Source organism: Carassius carassius, chromosome 1 (assembly GCF_963082965.1).
Source record: "Carassius carassius chromosome 1, fCarCar2.1, whole genome shotgun sequence".
NCBI lineage: Eukaryota > Metazoa > Chordata > Actinopteri > Cypriniformes > Cyprinidae > Carassius > Carassius carassius.
Window position 1 is genome coordinate 2338829 of NC_081755.1, and position 18886 is coordinate 2357714.

General features: G+C 40.5%; 1 pseudogene; it reads right to left on the reverse strand.

Annotated features, from left to right (window-relative positions):
- Nucleotides 1–17587, reverse strand: part of LOC132101764 (NACHT, LRR and PYD domains-containing protein 3-like) — a 33314-nt pseudogene extending 15727 nt beyond the window's left edge.
- Between the last annotated feature and the right edge of the window lie 1299 nt (nucleotides 17588–18886).

Genomic DNA, 18886 nt, shown 5'->3' on the forward strand with positions numbered 1-18886 from the left:
ATATTTGGCCGAGACACAACTATTTGAAAATCTGAAATCTGAGCGTAAAAAAAAATTAAATACTGAGAAAATCACTTTTAAAGTTCTCCTATTTAAGTTCCAAGCAATGCATATTACCAATCAAAAATTAGGTTTTGATATATTTATGGTAGGAAATTTACAGAATATCTTTACTTAATATTCTAATTATTTTTTCATAAAAGAATAAGAAATAATTCTGACCCATACATTATTTTTTTGGCTATTGCTACAAATATACCCCAGTGACATAAGACGGTTTTGGTTTTGTGGTTTTGGGTCTCTCTCACACACACACACACACACACACACACACACACACACACACACACACACTTTTCATTAATATAAATTCTTCTAATTCTTATATTCACTTATTGACAATCTTACCTGCTAATTCTGGTGGTTTGGGCTCATGACTGGTGCTTGGTAACATTACTGGGCCTGGCTCTTCACTGTTAGTGTCAAACTGGACTAGAGGCTGCTGCTGCTGAAGAGCTACAAGAAAATGCATCAGAATTAACAGTGGTTAGCAGAATGTCATTTTGCACGGCCGTTAGCATCTTGCACAGCTCCTAACTAAGCTTAACTACCGTCTCATTGTCTTCATTTGTTGAAATCTCGCTAGTTTTAAGGGAAAATCTACTCAGTAAATTTGGCTGCGTCAGTTTCTAAATGTTTTTTTTTCTATTATTCTGGCCTTTTCAGTGCTGCTTCTGTGCTTTGTATTATCCATTTTTCATCTCCTTTTTTTTTTTTTGCTTGCATATATCTAAAAACAGACGTGCAGGCAGCCTAGGGGCGGCATCCAAATTTCAACCCAGCGGCATGACGACACCTGGAATTCTCCTGGTGCTCCCGGTTAGCCAAGCTGGGCCTGGTAAGGTAGTTGTTAAGTTTAGCTGTGGGATAGGATTAGGGGATTTAAAATATGGTCAATCAGTATGAGGCAATAAAATGTCACTACTGGACTTGACTGACCAAAACTGTTAAAAATTTTTTTATCAAACCATTGACATCTAGGACACCAAACAAGACTAAGACTAAGAAATAAAATAAAATAGGGCACAATGTACTGTACTGATTTGAATTAATTTTCTGTATTTATATTTTTACCTAGTGCTTTACCTGTATTCATTATTTTTTTAATTTGATAGGACAGTAGTTAGACAGGAAGCAAAGTGAGAGAGAGATTGGGGGGACAGGATCGGGGAAAGTCTGCGAGCCGGGACTCGAAAATGAGCCGCCCAAAGTGCAATGGCACTACATGTTGACATGCTGCCCACAAAGCTATCGTATGTATACCTGTATTTTACACTGCATTGCATTGTTAATGGACATGGAAAAAAATATGTATATTGTAGGGCTACACGATTATGACCAAAATCATAGTTGTCGATTATTTCCTTGAAATTGTAATTGCGATTATTAATTATGATTATCCCAGTTTTCATTGAATGATGTTTATACCATTGTTTGATGCAACTGCATGCCGTATTTTTAGATGAAAATAAAAAAGCTGAAAACACTCTAACTGAAAAACCTTTAGTGCTTTTCTATAGTATTAAGCCTCAAATGCCAAATATACATCAGTGTTTTTTATCTTTAAATTATAATATATGGATAGTTTAATAATGTTAAACTAAAACTAAAACAATGGAAAACCCCTTAAAATATAATGTAAAAAGAAAAAAAACATATCTTTAGCATTCAGAATAACATAAGTGGACTTTGAACGATTAATTGCCGCTTGAACGAATATGTAATTCTGGCATCTATAATTGTTATCGCGATTAGAAATTCGATTAATTGTGCAGCCCTAGTATATTATCTAGTGATGAGAAGTCTGGCTCTTTTCAAAGATTCGGCTCTTAAGCCTCCCAAATGGCTCTTCATTTAGTATCTCTCTGATCTTATTTTGCCCAATTTAGCAATTTTGAATGGTTTATGTGTTGTTAAGATATATTTTTATTCAGTGTTTTCATAAAAGCCTTATTTTTATGTATTTTTCTTCTTTACAAAAAATACAGTTACTATTATTTATTTTAATAAAACTTTAATTGAACACAGAACACCACTATCATTTTAGCCAGCTCCTCATCAACACCTATCCGTTTGGCTGAGGTCATTTGTTTTAGAATAAATGTGCTCATCTTAGTTTGACTTGCAGAAGAACATAGAATACCTGGAGTTTTCAGCAAGACAGTGGATGCTGCAGCAGAAGTCCTTGGCTCAGGGTCAGTGGATGGCAAGCTAGCTTTCTCTCTCTCCTCCACCTGCACGGATGGGTGGGCGGTTCTTAGATGTCTGTGCAGCTTTGTTGTTGACCCTGCTTTGACAGATATTTTAATTTTACAAATTCTGCACTCAGCTTTGCAGTCTTCAATATCAATGGCTATGTTTACATGCACCCAAATAATCCATTTGTAATTGGATTGACGGCTCAATTGGATTGAAAAATGTTAATATAAACACCTTAATCGATCTGATTGAGTTCGATCCAAATGAAATTTCAATTGGATTGAAGGGGGTGCTTTATTGCTCCTCTAATACGATTGAGAGTGCATGTAAACATTCGATCAGATTGAACCACAAAACTGAAAGAAATGCACATGAGCAATGACGCAGAAATAACGTAGGCTAATGACATATGATGCACGGAACGAGCGGCTCTTCCTTTTGAATAAAGCGTTGTATAAATGTGTGTCTCGTCATTATAAAACTCTTTTTCCACTCTTCAAATGTGAAGTGGAGCTTCTTTTTTAAATCCAGCTCCCCCATCTCTCTGTTGTTGTGTGTACCTGGGCCTGTACCACGACACTCACTGTCTTCCAAGTGTGTGTCTCCTAGGGCTTGCATAGACTTGTTGAGTAGTTGAGTGATCGACTACTTCGACTACTAGTCGGCACTGAGGGAAACAATCGACTACTCGAGCATGCATTAACCATAATGCGTACAAAGAGTTTGCAAGTACGACGTGGGTTTTAGGATTACAATATTGCGTGTAGCTGTTACTTTCTATGACCTTATCTATGTTGCATGTAAAATTAAAATATGTAAATAGGGGTGTGCCTGAAGCCGAATACCGTATTCCGAATGGCACGGATAATGGCTTCAAAAATGAATAACAGACAAGGAATAATTGTGCCTGAATACTCGGCTGAAGCTGGCACAGTCTGAAGAAATAATTCTGACCCATACATAATTTTTTTTGGCTATTGCTACAAATATACCCCAGCGACATAAGACTGGTTTTGTGGTCCAGGGTCTCAAACACACACACACACACACACACACACACATATATATATATATATATATATATATATATATATATATAATCAGCCAATCACATGGCAGCAACTCTATTCATTTAGGCATCTAGACGTGGTGAAGATGACTTGCTGTTCAAACCGAGCATTAACATGGAGAAGAAGGTGGATTTAAGTGATTTTGAACGTGGAATGGTTGTTGGCACCAGACAGGCTGGTCTGAGTATTTCATAAACTGCTGATCTACTGGGATTTTCACGCACAACTCTCTCTACGGTTTACAGAGAATGGGTCCAAAAAGGGAAAAAATCCAGTGAGCGGCAGTTGTGTGGATGAAAATGTCTTGTTGATGTCAAAGGAGAATGGGCAGATTGGTTAGAGATGATAGAAAGGCAACAGTAATTCAAATAACCACTCGTTACAACCAAGGTATGCAGAATACCATCTCTGAACACACAACATGTTGAACTCTGTAGCAGATGGGCTACAGCAGCAGAAGACCACACTGGGTGCTACTCCTGTCAGCTTAAAACATGAAATGTTTTACAATTCGCATTCTGATGCTCGGTTTGAACTTCAGCAAGTCATCTTCACCACATCTAGATGCAGAAATGCATTGAGCTTCTGCTATGTGATTGGCTGATTAGCCATTTGTTTTACCAAGCAATTGATTAGGTGTACCTAATAAAGTGACTTGTGTGTGTGTAAACAACAACAACAATTGGGCATAGAAAGTTATATTGTAACTAGTGTGATCTAGTGTGAACTAGCGGGAAGTCGTGGCCTAATGGTTAGAGAGTCGGACTCCCAATCGAAAGGTTGTGAGTTCGAGTCCCGGGCCGGCAGGAATTGTGGGTGGGGGGAGTGCATGTACAGTTCTCTCTCCACCTTCAATACCACGACTTAGGTGCCCTTGAGCAAGGCATCGAACCCCCAACTGCTCCCCGGGCGCCGCAGCATAAATGGCTGCCCACTGCTCCGGGTGTGTGCTCACAGTGTGTGTGTGTGTTCACTGCTCTGTGTGTGTGCACTTCGGATGGGTTAAATGCAGAGCACAAATTCTGAGTATGGGTCACCATACTTGGCTGAATGTCACGTCGCTTTCATCATGTTTACTTATTCCCACACTGTGGTACAACAGCTGAATCATCAATAATGGCATCATCAATTATCACAGGGCATTTTTCATTGAACCCAATGCTTTTCATTAATATGAATTCTTCTAATTCTTATATTCACTCATTGACAATCTTACCTGCTAATTCTGGTGGTTTGGGCTCATGACTGGTGCTTGGTAACATTACTGGGCCTGGCTCTTCACTGTTAGTGTCAAACTGGACTAGAGGCTGCTGCTGCTGAAGAGCTACAAGAAAATGCATCAGAATTAACAGTGGTTAGCAGAATGTCATTTTGCACGGCCGTTAGCATCTTGCACTGCTCCTAACTAAGCTTAACTACCGTCTCATTGTCTTCATTTGTTGAAATCTCGCTAGTTTTAAGGGAAAATCTACTCAGTAAATTTGGCTGCGTCAGTTTCTAAAACTTTTTTTTCTATTATTCTGGCCTTTTCAGTGCTGCTTCTGTGCTTTGTATTATACATTTTTCATCTCCTTTTTTTTTTTTTTGCTTGCATATATCTAAAAACAGACGTGCAGGCAGCCTAGGGGCGGCATCCAAATTTCAACCCAGCGGCATGACGACACCTGGAATTCTCCTGGTGCTCCCGGTTAGCCAAGCTGGGCCTGGTAAGGTAGTTGATAAGTTTAGCTGTGGGATAGGATTAGGGGATTTAAAATATGGTCAATCAGTATGAGGCAATAAAATGTCACTACTGGACTGGACTGGCCAAAATTGTAAAAAATTTTTTTTTTTTTTATCAAACCATTGACATCTAGGACACCAAACAAGACTGCATTAGACTAAGAAATAAAATAAAATAGGGCACAATGTACTGTACTGATTTGAACTAATTTTCTGTATTTATATTTTTACCTAGTGCTTTACCTGTATTTATTATTTTTTAATTTTGATAGGACAGTAGTTAGACAGGAAGCAAAGTGAGAGAGAGATTGGGGGGACAGGATCGGGGAAAGTCTGCGAGCCGGGACTCGAAAATGAGCCGCCCAAAGTGCAATGGCACTACATGTTGACATGCTGCCCACAAAGCTATCGTATGTATACCTGTATTTTACACTGCATTGCATTGTTTTAGAGTTAATGGAAATGGAAAAAAATATGTATATTGTAGGGCTACACGATTATAACCAAAATCATAATGGTCGATTATTTCCCTGAAATTGTAATTGCGATTATTAATTATGATTATCCCAGTTTTCATTGAATGATGTTTATACCATTGTTTGATGCAACTGCATGCCGTATTTTATATTGAAAATAATAAAGCTGAAAACACTCTAACTGAAAAACCTTTAGTGCTTTTCTATAGTATTAAGCCTCAAATGCCAAATATACATCAGTGTTTTTTGTCCTTAAATTATAATATATGTATAGTATTATAATGTTAAACTAAAACAATGGAAAAACCCTTAAAATATAATGTAAAAAGAAAAAAAACATATCTTAAGCATTCAGAATAACATAAGTGGACTGTCAGGACACTGGTTTGATCATCAGGCCTTCTGTTGTGTTATGTCTTAAGTGGTTCATTCCACTCACTCTGCCTTCACAGCTGCATCTTATTCTAATTAGTGTTCCAGCTCACACACACCTGTCTCTCAATTTCTCATTGATTTTCTTCTATACTTATGCTTCTCTCTTTCTGTGCTTCTCTGTCAGTGTGTCTTGGCTACCATCCGTTTCACTACTGCCCTTAAAACTATTTTGCTCTAGTTGTGCCTAGTTTTTCATGCCCTGTTTGTTTATTTAATCTTGTTTTTTGTCTTTTTGGTGTACCCAGTTCCTGTACACAGTTCAGTTTTGGATTCCTTACCTGGTTGCTGATTGTCAGCGTTTGTTTTGGACTATTGCCTTTGTTTTGGACTATTGCCTTTGTTTTGGACTATTGTCTTTGTTTTGGACTATTGCCTGTTTTTGTTCAATAAATTTGGCAAACTGCAAATCTGCTCTTGGGTCCCTTTTTCTCCCAGCAACAGTACACACTGACCAGGATGGATCCAGCAGATCAATCGCAGTTTCGCTCAGCTTTGGAAGCGCAGGGTGTGCTGCTCGGACAGCATCAGGGGAAGCTAGCGGCGGCTCATCATGCCATGGACACATTAGCCAGTCAAGTTTCTGAGCTAACTGAAACCATTCGCCGGATGGAGACTGAACGTTACCTACTGTCAACAGCCACCGGACGTTCTTCAGTCACCCCTGAACCACGCATCAACAATCCTCCCAATTACTCCGGTGAGCCTACGGAATGTCGATCTTTTAGTATCCAATGTGAGGTGATTTTCTCTCTGCAACCCCTCACTTATGCCTCAGATTCAGCCAAGGTGGCGTTTGTCATCTCCCTTCTTACCGGTCTGGCTCGGGAATGGGCCACTGCTGTATGGGCTGCTAAGGCAGCATGTTGTATGGAGTTCGCCAGCTTTAAAGTGGAGTTTGTCAAGATATTCGACCGCTCAGCACTCGGTAAAAAGGAATCGCGGCTGTTGGCAGCACTTCCTCATGGGAGGCGTTAGGTGGCGGACTTGGCTATCGAGTTTCGCACTCTTGCTGCGTCTAGTAAGCGGAATGATGCAGCACTGGCAGCCAGGTTCACGGAAGGCCTGGAAGATGAGATAAGCGATGAGATGTATGCTCACGATCTTCCTGAACATCTAGATGAACTTGTTGACCTGGCTATCCGTTTGGATAATCGACGGGATCTTCGTCGGAGAGCTCGGGCTTCTACATTCTTGCCTTTTATAAACCCTGTGTCTGCCTTTTCGGGGTCCGAAACTCCCGTTCCCTCATCTGCTCCGGAACCTATGCAGTTGGGCAGGTACCGGTTGTCTGCAGAGGAGAAACAGAAACGTCTTTCAAAAGGATTATGCCTCTACTGCGGCCGTCATGGACATTTTGCTTCTTCCTGTCCGGCAAAAGTCAACGCTCGCTAGTAAGCAAGGGGTACTGGTGAGCGCTACTTCCACCACCCCGTCTACTGGTTTGCGCTCTATGATTCCAGTCTCAGTCACTTATGAAGGTGCAGTTCATCAACTCTCTGCTCTCATCGATTCAGGAGCTGAGGGGAATTTTATAGATTTTTCTTGGGCTTTGAAGGAGGGCATTTCTTTTCAATCTCTCTCTCCTGTCCTTACTGCTCATGCTTTAGATGGCCGCGCACTTACCACCATTTCTCAGGCCACAGTTCCATTACAATTAATCACGTCTGGTAATCATAGAGAGGAAATAGTATTCTTTGTCACTCGCTCACCCCTCACTCCGGTGGTCTTAGGTCATTCCTGGTTAACCACTCACAATCCACACATTAATTGGTCTGAAAGCACCATCCTATCATGGAGTCCCTATTGTCATGCCCATTGTCTTGTGTCTGCTTTGTCTTCTGTCTCTTCTTTTCCTGTGTTGCAGGAGGAGCCGATTGATCTTTCCAGTGTTCCCGAGGTCTACCATGATTTGCGGGCGGTTTTCAGTCATTCCCGGGCTGCATCTCTCTCTCCACACCGTCCCTATGATTGTGCCATCAATCTTCTCCCTGGCACTTCTCCTCCCAGGGGGCGATTGTTCTCCTTGTCCGGTCCTGAAAGGGCGGCCATGGAGAGGTATCTGTCTGAGCCTCTGGCGGCCGGTGTTATTCGTCCCTCCTCTTCTCCGGCGGGGGCGGGGTTCTTTTTCGTGAAGAAGGATGGTTCCTTGCATTGATTACCGAGGGCTGAATGACATCACCATTAAGAATAGGTATCCCCTACCTTTGATGTCATCAGCCTTCGAGATCCTGCAGGGGGCAAGGTACTTCACAAAGTTGGACCTTCGCAATGCCTATCATCTGGTTCAGATCAGGGAGGGGGATGAATGGAAGACTGCTTTTAATACGCCCACGGGGCATTTTGAGTACAGGGTCCTTCCCTTCGGTTTGACTAATGCCCAAGCCGTCTTCCAGGCGCTCGTCAATGACGTGCTGAGAGACATGATCAACAAATTTGTCTTTGTGTATCTGGATGACATCCTGATTTTTTTCTCGTTCACTTCAGATACACATTCAGCACGTCAGACGAGTGCTGCAGCGGTTGCTAGAGAACCAATTGTTTGCTAAGGTGGAGAAGTGTTCCTTCCACAACCAGTCAGTTCCGTTCTTGGGCCACATCCTCTCGGTGGAGGGGATCTGCATGGACCCTACGAAGGTAAAGGCCGTCTCTGACTGGCCCACACCTGGCAACCATAAATCTCTGCAAAGTTTTATTGGATTTGCTAATTTCTACAGGCGGTTTATCCGTAATTTCGGCCAGGTGGCGGCTCCTCTGACAGCATTAACCTCCACAAAGAAACCGTTTTACTGGTCCTTAGCTGCTCAGGCAGCCTTTGAAGAACTTTAGAGGCGGTTTTCATCTGCACCTATTTTAATAACTCCGGACCCTTCCCGGCAGTTTATTGTGGAGGTTGATGCGTCAGAGGTAGGTGTTGGAGCGGTTTTATCTCAACGATCCCCTCTTGACAATAAAATACATCCTTGCGCTTATCTTTCACACCGATTGTCCACTGCTTGGAGGGCTCGGCGGAGCCGTTTCTGGTCTGGACCGACCACCGGAACTTGGAATATATCCAAACAGCCAAACGATTAAATTCCAGGCAGGCTCGCTGGGCACTCTTCTTTAGTTGCTTTAATTTTACCCTGTCTTACCGACCAGGCTCCAAAAACATTAAGCCTGATGCGCTCTCCCGTCAATTCATGGTCCCGGAGGACGCAACTCCACCAGACACCATTATTTCACCTGGTTGTGTGGTAGGGTCCGTCACCTGGGGTATCGAGGAGCGTGTCAGGCTGGCTCAGTCGGAGGCAGAGGTGCCGGAGGGGGGCCCGGTGGGTCGGCTGTTTGTTCCGGAGTTGGTTCGGCCAGAGGTTCTGGAGTGGGGTTTTTGGTGGCAAGGCATGGGGGGAGGTTTGTGATTTTGTGGTCGCCTGCTCGGTCTGTGCCCAAAACAAGTCCTCTAGTTCTGTACCCGTTGGTTTGCTCCAACCTCTTCCCATCTCGCCCCTGGTCTCATATTGCGCTGGACTTTGTGTCTGGTTTACCAGAGTCCAGTGGCAATACGGTTGTCCTCACTGTAGTGGACCGCTTTTCTAAGGCTGTTCACTTTATCCCTCTCCCTAAACTTCCTTCTGCCAGGGAGACTGCTGGGGCGGTCGTGGACCACATCTTTCGGATCCATGGTCTTCCAGAGGACGTGGTTTCTGACCGGGGACCCCAGTTCGTCTCCCACTTATGGAGGGAGTTCTGTCGACAGATTTGTTCTACCACTAGCCTGTGGTCAGGATTCCACCCACAGACCAATGGCCAGACTGAGCGTGCGAACCAGGACCTTGGGAGGACCCTTCGTTCTCTGGCTTCACATAATCCCTCATCCTGGTGCCAGCAGCTTACGTGGGTTGAGTATGCGCACAATACATTGCCGGTGTCGTCTACTGGATTATCTCCTTTCTTTTGCTGTCTCGGATATCAACCCCCTCTGTTTCCTTCACAGAGTTCCGAAGCTGCGGTTCCCTCAGTTCAGGCATTTATCAGTCGATGCCGGCGAACCTGGAGGAGGGCCAGGGAAGCACTTCTGAGAACTAGGGAACGCACCAAGAGATTAGCGGATCGTCGTCGGGCTGAGGCACCCAGATACATCTGTGGGCAAAAGGTATGGCTCTCCACCAAGAACCTGCCTCTTAAGGTGTCCTCCAAGAAATTGGCACCGCGGTTCATTGGGCCATACCCCATTGTTAAGGTGCTCAGTCTGGTGGCGGTTCGGCTTCGGCATCCTCCTCGTCGAGTGCATCCAGTGTTTCACGTGTCTTGTGTCAAGCCTTTTATTCATTCTCTCTCTTCATCATCTTCCCCTAAACCCCTACCCCCTCCCTCCCTTATGGTTGAAGGTGCTCCCGCTTTTACCGTTAGGAGGATTCTTGATTCCAGGTGGCAGGGCAGGGGATACCAGTACCTGGTTGATTGGGAGGGGTACGGTCCAGAAGAGAGATGTTGGGTTCCGACTCGGGACATTCTGGACCGCTCTCTTATTGAGGATTACCAACGATCTGCCCCTCACCCTGGAAAGCCTGGTGGCATTCCTGGGGCGGGGGGTCCTGTCAGGACACTGGTTTGATCATCAGGCCTTCTGTTGTGTTATGTCTTAAGTGGTTAATTCCACTCACTCTGCCTTCACAGCTGCATCTTATCCTAATTAGTGTTCCAGCTCACACACACCTGTCTCTCAATTTCTCATTGATTTTCTTCTATACTTATGCTTTTCTCTTTCTGTGCTTCTCTGTCAGTGTGTCTTGGCTACCATCCGTTTCACTACTGCCCTTAAAACTATTTTGCTCTAGTTGTGCCTAGTTTTTCATGCCCTGTTTGTTTATTTAGTCTTGTTTTTTGTCATTTTGGTGTACCCAGTTCCCGTACACAGTTCAGTTTTGGATTCCTTACCTGGTTTCTGATTGTCAGCGTTTGTTTTGGACTATTGTCTTTGTTTTGGACTTGCCTGTTTTTGTTCAATAAATTTGGCAAACTGCGAATCTGCTCTTGGGTCCCTTTTTCTCCCAGAAACCGTAACATGGACTTTGAACGATTAATTGCCGCTTGAACGAATATGTAATTCTGGCATCTATAATTGTTATCGCGATTAGAAATTCGATTAATTGTGCAGCCCTAGTATATTGTCTAGTGATGAGAAGTCTGGCTCTTTTCAAAGATTCGGGTCTTAAGCCTCCCAAATGGCTCTTCATTTAGTATCTCTCTGATCTTATTTTGCCCAATTTAGCAATTTTGAATGGTTTATGTGTTGTTAAGCTATATTTTTAATCAGTGTTTTCATAAAAGCCTTATTTTTATGTATTTTTCTTCTTTACAAAAAATACAGTTACTATTATTTATTTTAATAAAACTTTAATTGAACACAGAACACCACTATCATTTTAGCCAGCTCCTCATCAACACCTATCCGTTTGGCTGAGGTCATTTGTTTTAGAATAAATGTGCTCATCTTAGTTTGACTTGCAGAAGAACATAGAATACCTGGAGTTTTCAACAAGACAGTGGATGCTGCAGCAGAAGTCCTTGGCTCAGTGTCAGTGGATGGCAAGCTAGCTTTCTCTCTCTCCTCCACCTGCACGGATGGGTGGGCGGTTCTTAGATGTCTGTGCAGCTTTGTTGTTGACCCTGCTTTGACAGATTTTTTAGTTTTACAAATTCTGCACTCAGCTTTGCAGTCTTCAATATCAATGGTTATGTTTACATGCACCCAAATAATCCATTTGTAATTGGATTGACGGCTCAATTGGATTGAAAAATGTTAATATAAACACCTTAATCGATCTGATTGAGTTCGATCCAAATGAAATTTGATTGGATTGAAGGGTGTGCTTTATTGCTCCTCTAATACGATTGAGAGTGCATGTAAACATTCGATCGGATTGAACCATAAAACTGAAAGAAATGCACATGAGCAATGACGCAGAAATAACGTAGGCTAATGACATATGATGCACGGAACGAGCGGCTCTTGTATAAATGTGTGTCTCGTCATTATAAAACTCTCTTTCCACTCTTCAAATGTGAAGTGGAGCTTCTTTTTTAAATCCAGCTCCCCCATCTTTCTGTTGTTGTGTGTACCTGGCCTGTACCACTACACTCACTATCTTCCAAGTGTGTGACTCCTTTCCTTCTTTCACTTTCAAGTTCTGCTTGGCCCTGTAATTGTTGCTTATATTTATTATATTATATTTTCTCTTGTTCCAAGTAGACCTTCAGGCAGTAATTGTTATTTTATTTCATATCTCTATTGAATTAGCTATAGTAGGAACGGATTTAATTATATTTCCTTTAGCCTGATCTCTCTCTGTGTGTGTGTGTGTGTGTGTGTGTGTGTGAGAGAGAGAGAGAGATCTGGCATATGGTGGTTTATGCGGACCCAAATCTGTATAATGACTTGGGTATTACAACAAAAAGGTGGTTTATTGAGACGTCCTCATTAACCATCTTGCTGATATAATACTAAACAGTTTTTTTTTTCTTTGAGGGGTAGGTTTAGGGGTATGGTTATTGTAAGTAGGGATGCATCGATCCGATACTCGGGATCTGTATCGGCTCTGATCTTGGCATTTTCTGCGGATCGGACAGACGAGACTGACCCAATCCAATCCTGTGTATACTATTCTGTGTTATTGTTGAGCTCAATGAAAGGCACAAAAACATTATAAAGTACCAAAATGTTTTTGTGCACTATATTTAGTGTTCTGAAGCTGTTCCATAGTTCAAAGTGAGGTACAGATTAATATTGAAGACATTAAATTCAAGTTCACATAAACTCTTTTCTCCGCTGCGGCTGTCTTTCATCCTCCATTTAGCAATCAAACTGCATGTCGCGTTCGGTTACTACAGTCCAGAGTCGGCGTCAGAGCATATCTACTGGAGGGGCATTGGATCATCAACGGAGGGGCACTGTCGTTTGATAAATATTTTATTTTTTGACGCATTGGCAACATCATAGTAGCATGGAAATCCAGACCTAAATCTGAAAGATCATTTAGAATGACAATGAACGATTTGGACTTGGGTTTTTATCTAAAAGAGGAACAGAAGACAGCGCTGAAATTTGCTCCAATCAGTTAGCTCCAATGATCTATCTATATAGAATGTCATAATATATTTTTTATTTTATTTTTACCTGTATTGATTCCTAATACACAACAGATGACGATTGTTAGGCTAAACGTTCAGAATACTATTCCATATAAGGTAGTATAGCCTAGTTCAGCACTTTGCGAATGGACAGTGACTCAAGTAGCACGTAGCGTTCTACGAGTTCAGTAGCCTGCCCTACATTTTTGTGAAAATGTAAATTTTTGGGAAACGCACGAGCAATTGCGGCTAACGTTCATAACCTTGCACGTAGAGAATGTTTTAAGAGCTAAGATAGGCTAGGCTACATCGTTATCAGAAAACACGGACCAGAACAGATAGCCTAAACAACAGAACAGGACAGAAAATAATAATATAAATATAATATAGGCTAAATAAAAAAAATAAATAAAAAAAACATAAAATAGGCCTAATATAAATAGCTATATATTTTTTATACTTAAATAATTAACAAATTACGACGACAAAAATAAAACACTGAATCAGTTTGAAGCTTAGAAAAAACGTCAAAAAAATGTCCCCATCAGAAGTTTTTTCGTATAGATGTTTCTGAAAACTTAAGGCTTTTTTCTTCATAAAACGAGTTGGACATCATCACACAAATGTCTGCGTATGGACCAGTTAAATCAGAAGACTAAAATTTGCCTGCAGAGAATAAGGATGGCACAACATTTTTAACTGATTTTTTATAGAGAGAGAGAGAGAGAGAGAGAGAAATATTAATTAATTTGTTTGTATCACATTAGGTTACAATTATCGCACTTATATCAACAGGTTTTTTTTTTATAAATAAAATAAAAAAACTTTACATTTCGAATAAAAATTCCCGATTTTTCGAAAAAAAATTTTGTAGCATTGAGAGTGCTTCTCACTCTCCCCGTCACTGTGAGCAGAACGCAGTTTCTCAGAGCTTAAACTGATAAATATTATCTCAGAAGTACAAGTTAAAATCGAGGACGCAATCAAAGCGTTTGCCGCTGCGAAAGCCTGAGGCGCACGCTTCTGAAATGTGTGTATCAGTCAAGAAAAAATCAAAATCTCCAGTTTTGTGAGCTAAAAAGTTGAGTGCACATGTTTAGTTTTATTCTGTACACTATCTATTAGCCTATAAAACAGAAATTATATGCAGCTGTTGCATTGTGTACCCTTTTCACGTTTTTGCAGAATAAAAAAAACCCCTCTGAAAACATGCTTGCACGTTTTTATTTTAGTGTAATTTCATAGATTAAAAAAAATTATTTACATGCATCTTAAGGATCCCTAATTGCGAATGTGAGGTGGGGGCGGTATGATCGTGCCCTGCCTAGAGCGGCATTTGAGCTTGCGCCGGACCTGGTTATAACCCACAAACATTCATCAACAATTCACCTGCTTAGTAGGCCTTATGAAAGCCAGGGCTGGCTTCAATAAGTGAATTGAACAAATGAGTTACCCTCAGAAGAGTTGCAGGCGACGAGTGTTGCTACTGAACCATCTAAGTACTGTGTACTTCCATTTGCTTGTGCATTTGCTAGCATTCGCAAAAGAAGGGCCAGCTCGGCTCTCAGACCGTGGTACTGGTGGTCGTGGCCGGAGTATCCAAGTCTGCTGATTGACGAGGCTGCGGAGGTCTAATCCATTTTTGTAAATCCATAAATAAATTTAAAAAGTAATTTTCTTTTTTAAATTTTTTTTAATTAGCTGCTAACAAATGTCTATAATATAGACGGACAAACTGTTCTTCAACTTGAAATGGATTTTGCGCGCGCGCTTTCCAATCAAATGTAACAAGTTTACTCAGCGAGACGGCGACCAACAAGCATTCACCATGAGAAGCCTGTAACGTGCCATGAACAACCAAAATAATTCATTTTCCCATTCTTTTTATTTTATTTAATTCAAGTTACAGTTTGAACATTTAATATTAAAATAATAACTAAAAGGGATTATTTTTTTTGGCCACGCCATGGCCTGTAGGAGGGGCATCAATAACCGCTAGGGGGGGCACGGCCCTCGAATGCCCCACCATAGCGCCGGCGCTGCTACAGTCAAAAAGATAAAACTCTCTTCAAGAGCGAATAGTAGCTGAGGTTTAAAACTGTTCAAAGAAGAGTCTCATTTAACTTACGCACATATTTAATACACTACGTATCAATATCTCCTCCCTTTGCACCAGTGATGTCTTGTTCGTGAACGAATCGCTGGATTTAACCAGTTCTTCATAGTGAACAAGTTCTTTTGAAATAGTTCACATCTCCAGTAAGCATTAATCCCCAAATTACTTAAATTATTTGCTTTTTTAATGTGGCTGAAAATCTCAGTCGAAATAAACCAATATCCCAGATTAATTCATTTACTCAAAGAGCAGCTTGTGTGTTGTCAGTGGCGCCCCCAGAAAATTTTAACAGGGGTGGCCAGATGAGGCCACAGTAAATCTTGGGGTGGCACACCAAAATAAAGAGAAAATAATTAAGGGTTTCCAATATTGACAAAAAAATGGTATCCCTGGTATTTCTGGGATTTTATCGATAACGATAAATAGACAATAATGTCACTTTAATTGTGCTGATATCTTATTTCTAATTGTGCTGACAGATGACTCCTGAATTTTTTATTTTTACCTTTACGCCATTTTTTCTAGAAGTGTGCACCATCTTTTAGGTCAAACACTTGCCTTTGGGCTGTTACCAAGCAAATGCAATCAGTATCAACAAAAATGATCTTTGCAATGCAGAGAAAACAGAAGCTGCATCTGAAGTGCCATTGAGATGTTTTACACACTGTTTAATGCAGCTCTGTGGGACATGGTAACTTTAGCCTGCAGTTATAAATTAATAAATAATGTTCTGACATTTTAAAAATAAAACATTGAAAACTGATGTGCGAAATTATTTAAAAAATAAAAAGGTACCGTAAATATGAAATTAAAACCAGCAGTAGGTGGCAGTGAGTCACTGTTAATAAGTGAGTCATTGCGATTGAACCGAACCATTTAAACGGTTGATTTATTCAGGAACGAATCACTGTCATGTTGCTCAGAGACGCAAAACAGTGGCTGTGTTTGGAATGATTTTTGTTTGAACTGTTGTATAAAAGCAATGTCACACTTGTAATTATGCTGACTTTTAGAGAAAAATGTAACTCTTCGTGTGATAATAACTATATGAAATTATATAAACTATATAGATCTATAAATTTTCTGCCCCATATCTTGAAAAATGTGATAATTCTAAATTTCCAGTGAAAGAACGCACTACAAATGCGTATGCGAACCAGTCTAGACCATCTAGACGTATGTGCACACTCTGTGATTTGTTTGGACAGGGGAGGGCGAGGGCGGGGGGAGGACTACTCCGGTGCTGCCAATCTGCGATTTTTTTTGGTGACTGCAGCATGTGCTGCATTTTTATTTATTTTTTCCCCCACTTCTTAAACTATTACGAATTTACATTCTGCCTTTAAATTTATAGTAGGTTACACACTGAAAATCATCCTAGGGGTGGCCACAGGGGTGGCCAGAGTTTATTCAGTGGTGGCCGTGGCCACCCCTGGCCACCCCTTGGGGGCGCCCCTGTGTGTTGTACTACTAACTTTTCTATGTGGACTCAGAGGGCTGCGCAGCAGACTCTGTTTTGTTTTAAGATCATCATTCTGTGCTCGGGATGCACATACGCGCTCTGTGCCGCTATATAGGGGTGCTTTTAGTATTCTAATACCTTTTTTGCTCACTCAAAGATTATTAATATTATATTATATAATATTGTTCTGTCCTATCTGTGATATGTTTCTGCATTTATTACTGTGCTATACATTTAAAATAAATATTTTATATTTCTATATAATTGTATATATTTGTTTTTACATTAATTTATTATCGAATTGGATCGGTCTCGGCAGATACTCAGAATTTCCGGTATCAGTTCTGAAAAAATGGTATTGTTGCATCCCTACTTGTAATACTGTTTGTGAAGTATAAAGACCATTATTTCCATGGAGATGCCCTTGTAAACCACATATACCAATTTGTATGTGTGTGTGTGTGTGTGTGTGTGTGTGAGAGAGAGAGAGAGAGAGAGAGAGAGAGAGAGAGAGAGAGAGAGAGAGAGAGGAGAGGAGAGGAGAGGAGAGGAGAGGAGAGGGATCACCCACTGGGAAGCATAAATCACACAAACACATCAGTTGAGTGGAGAGGGAGTTTGTCAAATCATCACACTGGTAAACAGATACTCATGTTACAGTCAAAGTGAATTAAATGTTACCTTGCTTGTGTTTGTTTTCCAGCTGCTCAGCCAGATTATTCTGATGCATCTTTCTCAAGATGCTGACCATGATCTTCACAGCTTCTTCTGATCCAAAACATGCCACCATCTTATCCACTGTTTTAAATCTATCAGCATTTTCCATTTCCGACTTTGATATATACTCATGATTCTTTAAGTGCCACTGAAACTCCTTCAGCTCAGCTTCCTCCAGCTCTTTCAGCATGTACACAAGCAGCTCTTTGACAGACGCCATTGTCCTTCACCAATTCACAGCTACAGGGCAAGAAGCAAAATATCTGATGTAGTTTCACTCTTAATATGTGAACTAAAGCACTCAAAGGTTATTTATGTTATGAAACAAAGCTGCGATCATATCAGATCTTTTCAGATTCAAGTGTTTCAGGGCCATTCACACATTTGAAACAAATATTAAAGCATAATAAAAAAAGTACCCGTGAACAAAAATACAAATCAAACTGTTTCTTATTTCTCTTTATTTAATACACAGATGGTCAGCATGGTCTGATATAATAATACTTGATATGCGCTGGTGTAATCTACCGCTACTTTTTTCTGCAGTTTTTTCTTTGTGTTGGTTGGTATTTATTTTATTTTTTTATTTTTTTTGGGCGTGATCGCTATGGTACAAGTAATAAATTCATATCTAGAACCAGATACCAAAATATTAAGTCTACTCACTGGAGTGTTTACAATTGATAACAGAAATTAAGGAAAAAAAAAAATCAAACTCAGGTTCCACAGTTCAAATATCCACACTACAAAAAAACATTCAAATTTCAAGTTCAATGGCCAGATTTCATTTAGATCAGTTCCAGTTCAACAGGGAAAATTCAACACTCAGTCCAGGGAAAAGTTTAAAGGAAAACAAAATACCACGGTTCAAGGTGAGTCTGTGTACTTTTGCGTCCATTCCTTTTTTTTTGTTTAACCATGATGGAAAAAATGAAAAAAGAATGGTTATTGTATTTTTAAATGCTATGCTGAAAACTAAAATTGAAATTAATTCCGTACACAAAAAATGCTGCCTGAAAACATAAAATATTGACTTCTTTTCAGATTTTTGTTAATGATTTTGCACTTATAATGAACATTTGTAAAATGCACAAATTAATATTGTAAAATGCACAAATTCATATAGACAAATGTAGATTTTAACAAGTTTTCTTTGGCCAAATTAATGATGCTTCTCCCGTACGTTCAGATGAGAACTAGAACTAGCTGTCTTTGAAACAATTTAAAGACTTGATACAAGTATTATTTTTTAAATAGACATGGCAGAATCTTGGGAAATCTATCATCATGAATTTATATAATGGGATATAATTTTGTCATAACTTTGTGTGCTAAATGGGTACCCTATTGGAGAGGACCCATGCATGGTCACTCAATGCACGTACAATAGGCTACAATATGCAGGCTACACATACCTTATACATTTTGACATTTTTGCCCTGTGATAGTGGCATCTGCATAATGCTGCGTTTATAGGCTATACAGGGCTGTAGACACATTCTTTGACTTTCTCAGTTGG